The sequence below is a fragment of the Neophocaena asiaeorientalis genome, unplaced genomic scaffold (assembly GCF_003031525.2).
Source record: "Neophocaena asiaeorientalis asiaeorientalis breed wild unplaced genomic scaffold, Neophocaena_asiaeorientalis_V1.1 scaffold150, whole genome shotgun sequence".
In the NCBI taxonomy this organism is placed as follows: Eukaryota; Metazoa; Chordata; class Mammalia; order Artiodactyla; family Phocoenidae; genus Neophocaena; species Neophocaena asiaeorientalis.
The window spans coordinates 20181224-20200286 of NW_020176571.1; positions in this window are offsets into that span (position 1 = coordinate 20181224).

Consider the following 19063-nt stretch of genomic DNA (forward strand, 5'->3'; position numbering starts at 1 on the left):
GTAAAATGTTCTACAGAGGTTTGATATTTCTCTAAATCTGTCTTATTCTCCAAGCCATTTCGGACTAGAAAATGATTCTTGGTATCGGTAACTGAAAAAAAAGAGCAGCCCAAGTCTTTAACACCAAGCACTCGAGGAGCGTAGTGAAAAACACCAGCGACTATGGGCCGTGTGGGTGGACTCAGCATGGCCGGAGTGCTCTGACTCCTGGAGAAGCCCCCTTTAGGGCACTGTGCCACCAGATCTAGACGAGATAGTTTTGAGCCTTTAGTTAACTGAGTGGAAAAAGACGTCACATTTTTGCGGGGAATGGGGAGAATGCCACCATCAGATTTTTCAGGACCATCTAAGGTGAAGCGTGTGGTGAGAATTCATCTTTGGAAAGCACACAGAGGGTTCTGCCATCAGGCCTTTTAGAACACCCCCAAATCCACTGTAGGTAGCACTTAGGAAATTAGTAAACGGTGGAGACTGTTTACCATTCCCTTGATTGCTCCAGGGAAGAGTTATGCTTTTTAAAAAAAATGAAGGAAAGAAAAGAAGAAGAAGGGTGGGGAGGAGAAGAGACCATTGTTGGCATCCCAGGTTTTTTAAAGCTGTATATGGTCTCACTGAGCAAATAAAATAGTTCTAGGCAATGCAGTCTTTTATGTAGAGGCCAGCAAACTCAAATGAACCCATGCACAAGGTAGCAGGTAGACTGAGCACTGTGCCATGCATTCCAAGCAAGGATTGTAATGTTCAATGAAACTTGGCTCAAATATCCCTACATTAAATATTTTATTGGGTATAGTATTTATACACACTCTGGTGAAAAATCTTGTCTTACAGCTTTCCATTGACCTTTTCAGATAATATAATCTCTGGTTCCTCTGAACCTGGATTAAGATTTTTTTTTTTCTCTTTTTTTTTGCGGTACGCGGGCCTCTCACTGTCGTGGCCTCTCCCGTTGCGGAGCACAGGCTCCGGGGCCGCAGGCGCAGCGGCCACGGCTCACGGGCCCAGCCGCTCCGCGGCATGTGGGATCCTCTCGGACCGGGGCACGAACCCGTGTCCCCTGCATCGGCAGGCGGACTCTCAACCACTGTGCCACCAGGGAAGCCCTGGATTAAGAATTTTAATTTGACAATTCAACCAATCTTAGAATTGCTGTCATCAAAGATACTAAATTTTTTTAATATGGTGGTAGAAAAGACATGTTCTGCTTTCACTTCAAGCTACATTATAAAACCAAAAATACACCTTCTCCCTAGTTCAGAGAAAGAGCCTAGACTAAGTACAAACCCATAACGTGTCAGGACAACCAGTTCACAAAACCAGTTCATCCTTTTCTGAATCCTTGGCTTAGTACCAGTGGAAAGTGTAATGCACTGAGCTACATAAATATACTCCACCAATGTGTTAATAAATTAATGACTTGAGAAATACATATTTAGACTTCATATGAGTAGGAGTGATTCCAGAGTCTGAAATATCTTATTGAAACATTTGGCTATATAAAAATAACAGAAAATATTTACCATGAGAACATATTTCTCATCATCTTGTGGATACTTAGGTATTAGATAGAAAGTCTAAAAATTCCTAATCTCTTTTGCTGTCTTATAAAAACCTTATGGTTAGCATATCATTTTAAGATAGCAGAAAAAGACTTACAATACGCTTATGGCAAAACTAAAACAGCTTATTATCTATTTCACAAGATACTAGTATAATAACACACACATACATATAAAACTCCTTTGTCTATTGCCTAAAGAAAATATTATGAAAGAAAGAGTTCAGGATCTTGAAAATTAATCAATGCACTCAACATCAAAATTCTAAGTGTATACATGTTCAGCAGGGAAATGTGTTCAAAATAGATAAGAAGTAGTTTTCCAGTAATGCTGACAATGCAAGATTATTCTGATATTTGCAAAAGAGAATTTCAGCAAAAGAAGACTTGCATACTTAATTCACTAGCTTTAATTTCTCCCTGAATATAATGGAGATTGAATTCATTTGCATCAGATTTTGGTGTTAATGCTGAAGAATTTATTAGCCCCTTTTCCAGCACTGCGTTAGAAGTACTTACTTTCTTTCCTCTAGTTGTTCTAAGATTTTAACCTCACGGGAGTCAGGAAGTTTCAACAGAATATCGGTGTAAAATCACCAGTCTCAGGCTTGGATTCCTGGGGCAGCTGCAGCCAGATTTGTTGTGTGTTGTCCTAGGTACCAGCTGGGCTGATAGCTGCAGGGGGAGTGTCCTCTATTTATCTAGGCATGGTGAACTGCATTAGGTATGAGTAAATAACAGCCAAGGTCTAATAGCCACTGCACTCAAAACATTTACTGTATGAAAGTTTGTGCCTGACTGGCTCAAGTATGCTTATTATAATAGACTAAGAAAAAAAATGCAGATGGTATATGGTTACAAAAACATGGTGGCAATTGAAAACTCTGTAGCCTTCCTTTATTCTGAAGATCACCACCCACCTCCCTGACTACCACTGTCTCTGTTCTAAGAAGGATGACCATGTTAAGATCAAAGTTCTGGGCCTGTAAGATGCATCATGTAAAAGGCAGTCTTCTTGGTTGTCTATAAAATGACAAAGAAAACACAAATAGAAATTCGTCCTTTGTTTCTTATAAGAAAAACAGTAGCTGTCTATAATTAAGGACCATATGTTTTCATTCAAACCTGAAAAATCTAAATTTATAACTTCTTAATCAAAATATTCCAGCTTTGGCTAACACCCCCTTTTTAAAAAAATTTCATCACATAACTGGCACAATTTTAGATTGGCTAGTTTCTGCCCAGTTTTCTGCAAATATTCAAAAGCAGCAGTAACATTTCCTTTCTTAACGCAAAGGACTTGGTCAAGGTCTTTCATCAAATCATTGAATCTATTTATCCAAACGTATCTGTCCAGATTCTGGTCTCTAAATGCATTTGAATCTAAGCCACTGAGAGATCTGATGTTTTATGTTTGCATATCAGATTATTCTGCTGTGCTGTTAAAAGTACATCTTCAGGAGGGAGGGAAACGCAAGAGGGAAGACATATGGGAACATATGTATATGTATAGCTGATTCACTTTGTTATAAAGCAGAAACTAACACACCATTGTAAAGCAATTATACCCCAATAAAGATGTTTTAAAAAAAAAAAAAAGTACATCTTCAGTGAAATGAAATTGGATGATTTCTAATCTTTTATGTTCAAACTTTTTATGTTTTAGAATTCTCCAAGGAAACTGGTATCATTTTCAATGGTAGTGCATTTCATAGCTTATAGGCCTCAAAATCTGGAGTTCTTTCTTAATGATTTCTGCAGTAATGACTGAGGCCTTTTACTGTCATGTACACAGGAAACGCAGTTGGTTTGGGGATGGGACAGAGAACAAGTCATGACAGGTAAAAACAAATTGAAAGAGAAATACTAGCAATGTTGTTAGAAGCAGAAACTTTCTAATTTTCTGTTGTCATTGAGCCGAAAGTGATATGAACTAATGAAAGCAACAGATCTCGGTGCGGCATAAACGTGGGGATTAAAAACATAAAAGGGGGAAAATAAGAAGTCCTTCTAATGAGGTTGCAAAATGATGAGATATCATCATTTTCAAAAGAAGCTGAACTTCCAAAGAAACACACAGCAGTCCCACCACTGGTGTTCTCATGGGAAGTTGTTTTGGAAAAGAAGGAAAAGGAAAACTGACAATATTCTAGCAATGTGAGGTTCCTGTGTTATGTACTCAGGAGATTTAACCGAACAGAAGGATGACAGCGTAGAGGTTTTCATATCTACCTTTATTAGCTTAAGAAATTTGACATTTAGATTCACTGTCCATGTTTATGTGTTATTTTCACCACGTTATTCTAAATATAAATATATGAGAGATACGTTCTCCAAGATGTACACCAAACTCTTACTGGTGACTATTTCTGAAGAGCGGCGTCGTGGGGAATGGGATGGGGGAGGACTTCCACTTTTTAATTTGTATGATTCTGCAGTTTAACTTTTTATGTGTGTGTATTTTACACAATAAAATGTATACCTGTTTCCTTTGTAATTCATAAGCAGAAACTATGATATACCCTATGTTTTAAAAAAACCCAACCTGTCCTGGCCATCCATGCTAAGAATTAATTTATGCTGAGCTAGACCCTTGTGGTAAGTTTAATAACCAAAACCTCTTAGCTTTACTTATGTAGTGAGTTTTTCTCTATCACAAATACTTTTAAAGTGAAATTCTAACGTAATATGAACAGGTAATATTGTTTCTAATGTTACTGCTTCTTTTTTGGAATAAAAATGTAGCACACCACTTGACTCAATCACTGCCTGCCAGGGGATACGTGAGCACGACTCAGGGTTTACCGATTTCCCCAGGAGCATGCCATGGGCAGGGAAACTTGGGGACTTCTTTTGCTTTCCATGTTTGCACTTCCCAGTGGACACAAGTGATGGAAACTACATGTAAGCGGGCACAGAGCCTAAAGGACTCACACCTGACACGACTCAAGGTGCAGCATGAGGAAGGGGTTAGAGTTGCCATGACCAGCCACTTCTATCTTGGCACCCCCATCTAAATCCTATCACCCCTCAGAAAATCATCATCAACATGTCTTCCATTTTGGTGCCAGCCATACTGGTAGTCATTTCATATGCATGTCCATATACATTGTGTCTAAAAACAGGACTTCCCTGGCGGTCCAGTGGTTAGGACACCGCTTTCACTGTGGAGGGCCCGGGTTCAATCCTTGGTCTGGGAACTAAGATTCCCACAAGCTGTGGGGCGGGGCCAAAAAAAAAAAAAAAAAAGTAATTCACCAAACTCTCATCCTTCACAAAATGTTGCAGATTCGATTCTCCAGGAAACAGACCCTAAAACAGAAAGCTGTGCACTGGATGTTATAAGGTGTGTTCTTGGGGTCAATATTTGTACAGATGTTAAGGAATTAGGTAGGATCGGGCAGAGGGAGTAAGTGGGCTGCAATGAAGTCCCAACAGAGCCTTACCCAGTCCTACGGGGGAGCTCTGCAGCTGGGATGGCCCTGCAAAGCTGTCTGGAGTTGAAGCAAGGTCCCCCTTGGAAACCAGTGTTTAGATGCAGGCAGGGGCAGCACCTTGGGTAAAGTGGCTCTTTTCAGCCCAGTGCAGTGACCAGACAGGGACGCTCGCTCAGCTGCGAGAAGTCAGCATCATACTGCCAGCAGCAGGAGGCACAAGTGCTTCCATCCTGAAGGGTGGATGGGAGCAGTGCTCACAGCGACCCGTGTACTAAATATGTCAGCCTCTTTCTGCAATAGAATGTTGGAACGTATCTGTAAGACTGAGAAGTTGGCACCTATTAACTGAGATTTATTCTGTCTGGCTCATTTGTACACTCTTAATGGGCCACCATGCATAAATATTCTCTAGTTCATCCATTAATTCATTTAATTTCATTCAATTAAAAAACTGTAGGTTGAGTACCTACAGTGTGCAGAGCACTGCTTAGCTCTGGTGATAGAAGAATGAACAAGGCAAAGTACAGAAGGATGATAATCACGTTATAAAGTATTTATTGAGTTGTCACCTTGAGGCAGGCTCTGTGCATCTCATTTTAATTTTCTAACAACTTTGTAAAATTAAATTCTATTTTCATCTCCATTGTGCTAGTTGGGGAGACTCAACATTGGAGGGGTTTAATAACTTTTCCAAGGTCACTCAGCCAATAAGGTGTGGAACAGGGTTTGCGCCCAAAGAGAGTAATTCCAGAACTGGAGCCCCTAGCCTTTCCATGAGGGAAAAGTAACATAGAAAGACTATCTCAGTATAAAGTGATAAGCGCTGAATGGTAACAGAGGAAGACAATCTTGGTATAAAGTGGTAAGAGCTGAGGAAGAGGGTTGAGCAAGAATGTGCAGGAAAGAGCAGTCCAGCCTGGAGACGTGGGGTGAGGATTAGGGTCATCAGAGCGAATAAGGGTTAAAGAGCTTTCCAGGCAGATGGACTACCACAAACAAGGCAAGGACTTAAGGTAGAATTACAAGTAGTTCAAGGTTACTAGAGCATAAAAATGCAAAGCAGGGAGCAGCAGTAGGTGAAATGGGGCCAGGTCAAGGTGAGTCGGCTGTGCCCTGCTCAAGAATGTCTACTTGGGGGGCTTCCCTGGTGGCGCAGTGGTTGAGAGTCCGCCTGCTGATGCAGGGGACACGGGTTCGTGCCCCGGTCTGGGAAGATCCCACATGCTGCGGAGCGGCTGGGCCCGTGAGCCATGGCCGCTGAGCCTGCGCGTCCGGAACCTGTGCTCCACAACGGGAGAGGCCACAGCAGTGAGAGGCCAGCATACCACAAAAAATAAAATAAAATAAAATAAAAGAATGTCTACTTAGGGACTTCCACGGTGGTCCGGTGGTTAAGACTCCGCGCTTCCGCTGCAAGGGGCGCTGGTGGGGGAACGAATATCCTGCATGCCCAGGCGCGGCCAAAAAACAAAACAAAGAATGTCTGCTTAATCCTAGAGGACAGAAAGCTATTCAAAGGTTTAAAATAAGGAAGAACAAGGTGGGATTTGTGTTTCAAAAGATCTCTCTACTCAATGGAGGATGTAGGGTGCGGTGCCAACCTGAAGATGGTGAATGCTGTGGGGGGAGGGAGGAGAGAGAGAGCACTGATGGCTGGAAGCTGACCAGGTCCTTGGTGGTGTTGCTGACTCACACAAGGAATCAGAAGGAGCCTTCGGCGGGGAGAGGGAGGGTTGCACTCTGATGAGGAAAGGCTAGAGGGCAGATGTTTAATTCAGGTTAGCACTGTGTTTAAGGAGGTTACGGAACATACAAATATATATGTCCAGTGGGCAGCTGGATATTCAATTTGGAAGTGCAGATGAGAGATGGGGGCTGGATAAGAGACATATTAGAAGGTAAGTGGTAGTGAAAACTGCAGAGCTAAAATGACACTGTGGAGGTTTTCTACACTGAGAGCAGACGATCAGGACAGTGGTAGACTGAGGCCCAAACCTTTGAGAAGGGCAAGAGGAGGAGAGTTTACAAAGGAGGACAAAGGGTTTGAGAGGGTAGAGGACTGCCCAGTGTCAGAAAGAAAGAGAGAGAGCAAGCGCTTTCCAACAAAGAGAGTAGTTCCAGTGTCAAAGGCATGTGATAAATCAGTTAAGTCAAGTATTGGAAAGTGTTTATGGGGCTTGGCAATATGCCAGCATTGCTGACTTTTCCAGGAGCACTTCTTGGAAGCGGAGACGGTAGGAATCGAGTACCCTGAGGTGGAAAGGTGAATCGGAAGTAAAAGGGGAGAGCTACATGGCATTGACAATTCGTTCAAGAAGGTTGAGGTAAATGAGTGCAAGATGGGAGCTACAGGGAACCCAGTGTAAGAGGGTTGTTGCTTTTCTGTTGTTTTTTTTTTTTTTTAACATTTCCTAGATAACTAATATATGTCAGACACTAGGAAGATAATTTTTTCTTGAGACCTGGTCCCTGCCTTCAAGTTACTCATAGTCTACTGCCGGAGACAGAAACATGGATAGCCACAGAAAAATGTGATGAGAGTGGTGATGGCCGTGTGATGCAAGAACCAGGGGAAGAGGGAGGAGAAAGCCCCTGTCTTTGCTCAGAGGTCAGGAAGTAGGTGAATCAGCAGAAGAGCAGCGGATGATCAGCAGAAAACGGAACAGCTGTGGGACAGCACGGCGCCGTGTAAAAGACGGGAACGTTCGCTGAAACGAACGTTCCGTGTGGCTGAGCGCAGGAGAATGGGAGAGGCAAGAGATGACACTAGGAGTTAGGTAAGACTGAGTTCCATTTACCGAGGGCTTTGTTTGCCGCATTAAAGAATTGAACCCTTTTCTAAGTAATGGGGGAGCTGACTGAAGGGCTTTAAGCAGACCAAGTAATATGAACACTAGTGTTTTACAAGACCCTGAGAGAAAAGAGGGTAGCTTAGAGGAAGCAACTATGGAGTCAGGAAGACAAGTTATGAGACCACTGCCGTTTATGCTGGGGGAGTCACTAATGTAGCCAGGACGGAAGTGAAGAGGAGGAATAGATTTGAAGGGAAAGAAGAGATAGAATGCACAAAATATGATTATACTTATGTGGGGTGGCAGAAAAGGAACAGTAAACGATCATTCCAGATTTCTGAATTGGTGGCTGGATAGATGTAGAACCTATAACGAGAAAGTTTTAACAGTTATAAAACATAAGGAGTTTGATCCTGAGATGCCCGTGTGATATCCGAGAGCACAAATATCCAAGTACCCACCTTATAATGTTGAATTAAAATAAAAGCGTAGGCAATCATCTGTAAGCTATGGCTGCAAACACATACACCATGTGGAACTGAGACATGAGTTGTGCAGATGGTGGAAACGTGAGGATTCTCCCCCTCTATTTTCTAAAATGTAATTATATCATTTTTACAGCAAAACGAAAGTCCATCTGTGCTTGGCACAGCTAAGAAATATATAAAGCACGTTCAATAGATATGATTCTCTTCCACGCGAGCCTATAAATCTTTTCTACTCTAATGACCTTCAGCTCAGTGTACTTTGGAAACCAGGCCCTGAAGCTTTTCCCTCACTGCTGGAACAGCTAAGCCTCTGGAAGCTTAAATCCTGTGTTCCACCCTCAGACCACAGCTGCCTATCTTTCTAGCTCCTTCATGCCTATCATTCCCATGATATGTGCTTTTCAACCTCATCAAAAGCTCCAGTTCCTTATAACCTCAACTTGACATCTCCAAATCTTTGACTCATCTTTTCCAACTAGGATGACTGATATAACTCCTTTTTATATTTCCTTGTCTACATTCCAAAGCCTTGCTCATCCTCCCCCACCCCCAGATGCATTATATTGGGAGGACATCTAATCTTATAGACATACTAAGATATTAACCCCCAATCAGGAGGCAACTTTGTCCACTACTTATGGCAGAGATTGGTAATTGCCTATCCCATATCCTTCTTCCTTCCTAATAGAATCCAATTGTCTTCAGCAGACAGTGTGCATAGCCAAAGATTACACTTCTCAGATTCCCTTACAAATAGAGGTAACCAATGAGATATATGTAGTAGTCATCTGGGTAGGGGTCCCACAAAGATCTTTAAAGGGAGCTGACTCATCTGGGAGGTCTGCTTCCTTTTGTCCTTTCCCCTTTCTTCCCTCTTCATTACTGAGATATAATGGCTGGAACTTCAGCAGCAATTTTACAACCACGAGGAAACCTTTAAAAAGTCTCTGCATGCCAAAGACAGTGGGACAGAAACATGGAAGGAGCCTGAGGGCACTGACAATATTGCATAGTTACTATATAGCCCTGGACTTCCTGCTTGCCGGCTTTTTTTGTTTGTTTTATGTCAAAGAAAACAGACACCTACCTTTTAAAAGTCACTATTATCAAGTAATTGTTACTAATGATTTGACAATTCCTAATAGACACACTACTTCATTCATCCATTCATTGACTACCATGCATTTGCCGACTGCCTGTTCCGACTTCAGCATTATTTGAGAAGTTTGGGTAAAAACAGAAAAAAGTATAAGAATAGTCTTAGAGTATACATAAATCCCTATTTCTTCTATTTAAGGGAAGACAGATATATCTTAAAAATCAGGATGAACTCCACGGCAATCTAGATTTTTCAAACACACTAAAAACTATGGACAATAAGCGCTGTGCATTATCAAAGATGGCAGAGGGAGAAGTGGGACACAGTGATTGAGAAGGAAGGCGATGAGGTCAAACCATTCCTTCTCAGGCTGGAAGGAAAATCATGAGCAATGGATCAGGAAGGAAAACATAAAGCATAATTTCAGGAGGTACTAAGGACTACCATCTGGCTGGACTCATTCTGCTGTGAGCCCTCAGGTAAAACGGCCATCCTCTCTGTTCTGGAGCTTTCCCCTGGCAAAACCACATGTTTATAACACGCTCAGAGGTTGCTGGGTGAACTCGGTACAACACCGTCAGCGGCACAGGATTTTTATTATTGTACCACGCTTACCTTTCTTCATAAGGTTGCTATAAGATTAACAACTTTACACGGCGTTAATATTTCACAGACCTTCATGTCTTCATGTCCTAAGTTGTCTGCTAATGCCTATGGGGTTTGTGCTAAACGAAATCGCTCTTCAAGGTGTATTTTGTGGGGTCCTCCCTGGTATGGCCTCCTTTGCTCAGTGCGTGTGCCTTACTATGTTTCTGTCCTGTTGTGCTGTATTGGCTAATGCATCATGTCACTAAAGGTTTTGTTGTAATCTTTTACCAAACAATGTCATAAGCAGAATACACTCATCTTTCTAAGGTCACAGTTCAGAAAGCTACACTGCTACACTTAAGTGACCTGTAGGCAATGTTTAACCATCTGTGTACCACTGGTATAAGACAGTACAAAAACTGACTACAGTAAAAACAAATACATTTCTATTTCCTCCTTTTCTCTCCAGTACGGATCCTAACTTGTCTCTAAGTCTTTAGTTAACTGACCCTACTCCTCAATTCCTTCTTTTCTCGTGACTCATTTCCTCTCTCTTCAAGTCTTTAATAATATTAAATGGCGTTTTTCAGATTTCTTCTACAGCCATTGAGTATTTCAGCATAAGGCTAATCTTTCAGTAACTCAATGCCTTGAGTAAAGGCCTTAACCTGCACAAACACTTAACCTGCTTCAATTTGACAATCTGACTTCGTTTTCTAAAACCTGGTACTGTTTAAGACAAAAGTATCATGGGCTGTGTGCTGGGCATGTCAGAGACCAAACTTACTTAACCTGTGGAAGAAACATCTTTGGGGAGGCTCTTGGGAGATGGGAGAACAAAGATCTTTATCCATCCTGGCTCCAAGATAGGGACCGATGTGCCCTCAAACTGACCTTTCTTTTTGCTCCTGACTTGGGAGCAAGTGGCAGAGATCAGGGTCCTCCTCTCTGATTGGAAGGCACTACAGCCGATCATATTCACCTTGCAGAGCAATCATTTAGGTAATGGCATTCTTTTCAGACGTCCCCCCATGAAAAACCAGCGTGAAGGGTCTTAAGTTCTTGGATAAGTTTACCAGCTTCAATGTTAGATATGATGGAAAAATCCTGTAAACAACATTTAAAGGCAAACTCTTTTGAGTTTGGATGACAACATTGTTCAATTGCATTCTGCATATTCCTATTCAAGCTCCTGCTACAAATGAAAAGTTAACTATTCTCTTGTCATGGAAGCCCACACCAGCTGGGAGAGGAAAATTCACCAGTTTCTACCAGGAAGATCAGAGGCTGTTTCTAGCAAGGCAAAAACCAGTTATTAAGGTTTTCTGGTTAAAGACTGTGTGTGTTACTGGGGATGTGTAAGCAATTAGCTCCTGCCATCGCACACAGGATACATAAAGTGCACTGTAGAAGGTGGGCAGGAGCGTAAGTACAGCCCTATTTATCCACCCCTAAATCCATTTTCTTGCCTTTCGTCTTGCTAACATCTACCCCAAGACACCCCAAATGAGACACAAGGAACTTCAAACCCCTTTTCACAGAGAGGCAATGTGAATTCAGGATCTGCCCGAAGTGCTTCTATCACCTAGTGGCTGTGGATCATGAGCAATTCTCATAAACTCTTTGAGCAGCAATTTCTCATTCTACAAAACAGTGTGATTGGGCTTCCCTGGTGGCGCAGTGGTTGAGGATCTGCCTGCCAATGCAGGGCACACGGGTTCGAGCCCTGGTCTGGGAGGATCCCACATGCCGCGGAGCAACTAGGCCCGTGAGCCACAACTACTGAGCCTGCGCGTCCGGAGCCTGTGTTCTGCAACAAGAGAGGCCGCGACAGTGAGAGGCCCGCACACCGTGATGAAGAGTGGCCCCCGCTTGCCACACTAGAGAAAAGCCCTCGCACAGAAACAAAGACCCAACACAGCAAAAATAAATTAATTAATTAATAAACTCCTACCCCCAACATCTTCTTAAAAAAAAAAAAAACAACAACAGTGTGATTAATACCTACTGTGCAGGTTATTGGGATATTTAGCAATAACATACATAAAGTATCTGGTAAATAGGCAGCTTTCGATACATGATAAACATTGCTGTAAATATATAACAAATCTCCATGTTTTCCCCAAAATACACACCACACACACACACACAAACACACACACAACAAGGGTGGGGAGAGAAGAGAAGGGGAGAGAAGGGGGCAATAATTCTACGCTGTTGAGAAAGGAGAAGCCTATAGAAACATATTTTTGTTATTTTATCATTTCACCATTTTGGGTTTAATACAGAATTTACCTGAGCTATAGATTTTACACTGAGTCAGCTTCCATCCGGAGGGATATATTACTTTAATTTCCCAGACAGTGGGCGAGAAATTTTCTTCAAGGGAGAGGGAGTGGGAGAGATTGCCCATCAGTCATAACCTCCCAGAGACTGACAAGTCTTGAGTCCACCCGACCTCGACCTCGTTTTGCAAGAGCTTTGGTAATCCACCCACAGAATGGAAAGAAGTGGGAGGGGAGATAACATTCTCTCCCTCGTTCCTCGTTCCTGCTTACCACCCCCGACCATATATACACATCATTCTCCATAACACTATCTGCCTTCCCAAGGCAGATGAATACTGCAGAGAAACAGCAGGGAACCCCTTTCTCAAAGTACTACGGCCAACACCGGCCATTTCGCCATGACTCTGAGGGTCTACAGTGGATGCAGATCTCCCTGCAGGCTGTGCCTCTCATTCCCTCCGCTGCTGGGACAGTTGCCTGCTGTTGCTTCACAGTTCACTCTCTCCCCAGGAACGGCTCTCAACCAAAAGGAGCTGCCTTGCTCTCCTCGGGCAGCCTGCGTCCAGTGACTACTTGAGGTAGGGATACTAAGGCCCTGCACTGCTGCCTCAGTTCAGGAAGGGGATCTCAGCTCTAGAACTTCACACGGGGTCTGCTGAGGCCTCTGTTGCAACTGCATCAGAGTCCAAGTCTGTCCCCTCTGAGTGGATGCTGACTCTTCCCTGTTCCCTCACTCCCTGATAGGTGTTCCTAGGAGCTCTCGCCAATTTACTCCCTGCACGCATACCTCCATCTCGGAGCCTGTGTAAGGAAATCAATCTACAAGGATTTTGTAGACCGTCAATGTCCTTTGACAATGAAGGACAGAATCTGGTAGGACCATCGGCGAGGCTCCTGACAATCCACTAATGTGCACAGCTGCTCAGCGAGAACCCAGAGGGAGCGGCGGGGCGGGGGGTGCGTGCTGAGAGTACCTGCCCACCAAAGGCTGACTGGAAACCTGCGTTTACCACAGACGCAGCCTCGGGGTGGGAAGATGAGCACCTGGTTCTAGAGCCAGCTGCCTGGGTAGAATCCCACCTCTTTGCCACTTGCTTGGGCATATGACCTTGAGCAAATTCCTTAATCTCTGTGAAATGTGAATATATAATAGTACCTATAAGTTGAATATATAATAGTATCTACCTCATACAAATATATTTAATATTTATATTATATATATATATATATATATATATGAATCAAACAGCACCTACCTTATAAGGCTGTTTAAGAGGATTAACTGAGCCAACATGTGTAAAGAGCTTAAATTAGTCCCGGCACATGGTATATATTCAGTAAATGCTAGCTGTCATACAACATGTGGATAGTCTATGTGTGTATCTTTATTTAGGAACACCCAGGTTACCAGAGCACTTGCACATATTTATCTCCATCCTTCAAGACAGTAAATTTCTTGAGAGCCAAGATAATGTATTTAATGATTAAATAAATACTTATCCACACATTCATACATTTATACACATCTATGTATATGTAAATGCACATGTTTATATGTAGAGTACGTGCATGTGTCAAGCTACCTAAAACTCTATTTGTTTTATGTTTATAAGAATCTGAGATTGTAATGACCCTGGGCAGACTAGCTAGAAAGAACAAAAGTACAGCTCCATTGAGCTCTCCAGGGGTCCACACTCTCCCCTGGGGCTCTGATCCCTCACTTTGAGAAGGCTTCTCTCTAGCAAATAAAGGAATATGTTAGAAGACAGGACCCTAGATCTTGGCCTGAACGGCTCAGGCCCATATCTAAAGATGTACCATGGAGACAAAGGGTTATTCTGCTTATCTGGTGCCTGGAATTGTGATGGTTAATAACCGTTTTGATTTGTAGGGTAGTAACTCTGACAGGTTATACTCATGAAAAGCTTGAAACAGAGATGATAATACCTGTGGGTGTCAAAATTTAATCTTTCTTAATAAAGTTCACTTACAGCACCCCAAGGTCAACAAGTTGGTGGGTGACACTGAGTTAACAGAAAGTTCTTTAGCCAAATAGTTTCTAAAAACATCAATCCATTCTAAAAATAGGGAATCCCTATTACACATAGCATGCCTATTTGGTGCTATTTTTTAACCATTTAGGGAGACATTACAGTAACATCATAAAAATTCTAAGTTGGAGAAGATGCAGAAGACGTGTAGCTTAACCTCCTTCAGAAGTGAAAAAAAACAAGACTTGGAAAGATTACATGACTTGTCCAAGGTCACACAGAATTTTTTTAATGTTTTATGAATTCTGAATATCAAGCAAAAACCAGATAACTACATACTTAACCACTTGTGTGTATCTTTTTTTTTTAAATCAATTTGACTGTTTATTTTTTGTTGCGTTGGGTCTTTGTTGCTGCACGCCGGCTTCCTCTAGTTGCGGAGAGCAGGGGCTACTCTTCGTTGTGGTGCGCGGGCTTCTCATTGTGGAGCCTGCCCACAGGCTCTAGGCATGTGGGATTCAGTAGCTGCAGCACGCGGGCTCAGTAGCTGTGGCTTGCGGGCTCTAGAGCGCAGGCTCAGGGGTTGTGCCGCACAGGCTTAGTTGCTCCGCGGCATGTGGGATCTCCCCAGACCAGGGCTCGAACCTGTGTCCCCTGCATTGGCAGGCGGATTCTTAAACCCTGCACCACCAGGGAAGTCCCCACTTGTGTGTATCTTAAGTGATGCAACTGAAGGCAGGGCTATAAAGAGTCCAAGGGGAATCTGAGCTTACATTAGTGCTGTAGGATGCAAAAGAGAAGCCCACTCTGGCTCTTGAGACAATGATTGGACACCTGCCAAGGGTCCTGCACTGTGCGCTTCTGGACTACATGTGCATAGAAAGCACAGGGCAACGGTCAACTGACGGTCATTGCCCACTTCAAACAATTCAGAATCCATCCAGAGGCTAGCTGAAAACTGGCTTAAGAAATAACAAGGGCATGAGCATTGTTATCAAATACAAGAAACAATATCAATAATGAACACTAGCAGTGTTCTACAGATTACAAAGTATCTTCAAACACAACCCTTTCCATCTTCATAATGGAAAACCACCAGACGAGTAGCCTTGCTGTTGTTATTAATACTACGACCTCCAAACCAGGAGACTTGGGTTGGTTGAGAGAACTTCTCCTGTCACTCGTCAGAGCCAGGACTCCTGTGCAGTTGTCACTCCAAGGCTGGGCACACTCCCCTAGGCAAAGATGCTGATCCTCAACAGTCTGATGCTCTCTGCTGAGCTCTTGCATCCCACACAGTTGAGTACGTAAGGTAAAAAGTGGACCCTGAGACATGAGCCACTTACTCCATACAGAAGATTACCTCTCTGCCCAGAACAGGGACACTCACTCAGTATCAAAAGTGTGTGTGAATGGGGTTTCCCTGGTGGCGCAGCGGTTGAGAGTCCGCCTGTCGATGCAGTGAACACGGGTTCGTGCCCCGGTCTGGGAAGATCCCACATGCCGCGGAGCGGCTGGGCTCGTGAGCCATGGCCGCTGAGCCTGCACGTCCGGAGCCTGTGCTCCGCAACGGGAGAGGCCACAATAGTGAGAGGCCCGCGTACCACAAAAAAAAAAAAGTGTGTGTGAAGGACCAAATCTCTGATTCTTTACAGACTACCTGATTTAAGCCGTTGAACTGGAATGCATTCGGTGTGGACCTACGGAACTTTTGTACTCTTATACTTGATAAGTTCAGCCTTTGTTTCCTATGAGACCAAACCCACTCAGACTCTTTCCTCAAGAGCTTTTCTGAACTAAGTGTCACACAGACTTCTTCAGTATGTGAAGATGAAGGGATTCGGAGTAACGGGTAGGGCAACTGAATTAGGATCCTCTTAGAATTGTGAGCAGGAAAATGGAAGAATGTTATCACCTGTAATTGCTTTCATGATTGAGTCTCCTTGTGCCCTACCTTGCCCCATGAACATTCACTATTTTTACTGCCTGACCTAAGCACAGATGTATCTGAGAAAGCAGCCATGACCGTGATTTTCACGTATGTTTTTCAAAAAAACCTCATAAATGTGCAGGCTACTGAAAAAAGAGCTGAAAGGAAGATGGTTATGCTCACCTAAATGTTGCACTGAGGTGTATGAGGACTAAACCAAAGAAAAATGATGGCTATCATATTCCACAAAGGAAATGTGGGTTAAATATTCTTTGTTTAATATTCTACTTAAGTTTTCTTGAACAGGTAAAGCCTTTTTCACTTCTTAAACTGCATTACTAGAGCCTACAGGGAGGCTCAGACCTAAATTTGTTAATAGAATATACTCAGAGCTTAAATGGGTGTATGTGATTTGGGGAAGCATGTATTTGGTTACTGCTAGATGGATCTCACATTTGCTCCAGTTTGATTTGCGAGAGGCTATTCTCAAATTGTTCTACTTATTAGTTATTCTGATCTCTAGGGTGCCCATTTATGGAATGCTGGAGGGGAGCATAACATTAGGAGCAGAGTTTTCTTAAAGCAAAGTGGGAAATCTGCATGAACTTCTAAACAGAACTTTGAATGCACTCCAATCTGGAACACATAATTAGTTCACGCTGACTGAAATCAAGAAGTAAATATGTGACTATACTCACAGATGTAATTACAAATTACAACCTGTGCCTCATCATTGCCATCTACTCAAAGATACTCTGCTGGATTTCTTAAAACGACTCCTTTTCTCTGTAATTTAATGGAATTTTGAGTATAATGTAACACTGCGCCATTTCTAGGCAATTTATGATGCCTGCTGACATTGGTTAGAAGTTGAGGAACGTTTCTAATGACACAAAAATATTTTCACAAGCACACACAAACATTTTTTTTTTCTCTCCTTTTCTGTTTATTTAATTGTCCTTTTAAAACCAGGAGAATAGGAATAGTCTACAGTAACTCCTGGATTCCTTTTCAGAAGTGTGACTAAATATTGAAACTCATCATTTGATAAATACAGTTTGAATTATTTTTCCATAAATGCATGATAACCTATGTTTGTCAGAAAGAAACCCATTTGCCACTTTCCTGTCCATTAACTCAGACTCTGAGATATTGCTTCAGATTTTCCCTTTGTAGCTGGCATCTTTCCACCTAGAAGAATATCATATCATCTGTGAATTTGAAGTTTTCACTCATTTATAAGAATTTTAAATAAACCCAATTCTAGTCCTGTTCCCAGGTAATCCTACTAATTGTAATTCTATTTTATTTAGAAAATACTTATTTATGCTTTTGTTTTAGGTCTCCAAACTAGTCATTTATCCATGACAGAATTTGTTCTTCAATCCTTTGATAACTTTTAAAAAGAAAAGTCTTCCTCAAAAACTTTGCCCTGACCAAATGCTTGCTTGTCTCCTTAGAGGAAAATAAACCTTTCCCCCAATAAATTATGTTTCTTGTCATTTAATGAATCTCTACTTAATCTTGGCTTCCAACTGCATTCCAGGTATAGAAATAAAGCATTCTAGGCTGTAGTTTCTATTTCAGTAACCCTTCCAATGAATGGAGGCCATTCTGGAAATCCATCAAGAATGTCCTACCATAGCACTACAACTGGGAAACCTTTTCTTACCTTTTCTCCATGTACACTAATCCTTACATTTTAACACCCAAATGAACTTTCTTCTCCTCTGTGAAGTTCTCTATGATTCATTCTACTCCTATTTGAGAAGTAACTCATCCTGCTTGCATGAGCAAAACCAAGTATATTTGAGAATCAGTTACTAGAAACACTTTATCCTCAGAGTCCCGAGGGGTAGAAAACTGGTTGGATGGGCTCATAGAGACATTTTAAGGTGAGTAGGCAGAATAGTAGGAGAGTTTTTGTTGAACAGCTTTGACCACTTCATTGCATAGTGGCTTTGGAGTCAAACAAATCTAGGATGGACACAGCTAAATGAATACAAATTAATTACTTCTATCGATAAAAGGCTATTCATGTACTCTATTTCTTCTTGAGTGAGGTTTGCTGGTTTGCTCCTCTTTAGGAACTTGTCAATTTTATGTGCTGTTTATAATATACCCTCATCATCCTTTAAATGTTGGGGCTGATAAAAAACAAAATTAAGGATAGACTCATTGAATGTGTAAGAAATAAAATTTAATTTGTTGGATTTGTAGTGAGGTTCCCTTTTTCATTTGTAATATTGTTCATTAGTGTTTTCTCTCTCTTTTCTTTTTTCATATTCTGTCTGGATAAAGTTTTGTCAAGTTTATTAATCTTTTCAAATAACCAGTTTTTAATTTACCTGATTTTTTTCCTATTGTTTTTCTGTTTACTCTTTCATTGATTTCTGCTCTGATCTTCATTATTACCTTCCTTCTGCTTATTTTGAGTTGAATTTGCTTCTCTTTTCCTAGTTTTATTGATATCCTTGTTTTGAGACCTTTCTTCTTATCTAATATAAGCATTTAATGTTATAAATTTCTTTCTAAAACTGCTTTGACTTCATCCCACAAGTTTTTATATATACGTTTTATGTTCATTTTCATTCTGTTCAAAACATTTTCTAAATTTTCTTGTGATTTCTTCTTTTACCCATAGATTTAGAATGTGTCATTTGGGGATATTTGGGGATTTTCCAGATAACTTTGTAACTGATGTGTTGTTTAATTCCTGCTCTCCATCTTGTCCTAAGTGTGAAGTTGTGACTTTATCTCCTCTCTAGGCTATGATGATGAGTCCCTAGTACTATGTGACCCCTGAAATGTGCCCTCCCGCTTTATGCCCCACCTTTTTGCCCTTCAGTAGTCCCTGTGGGGCTCATCTGGATGTGTCTGACTCCTCATCTT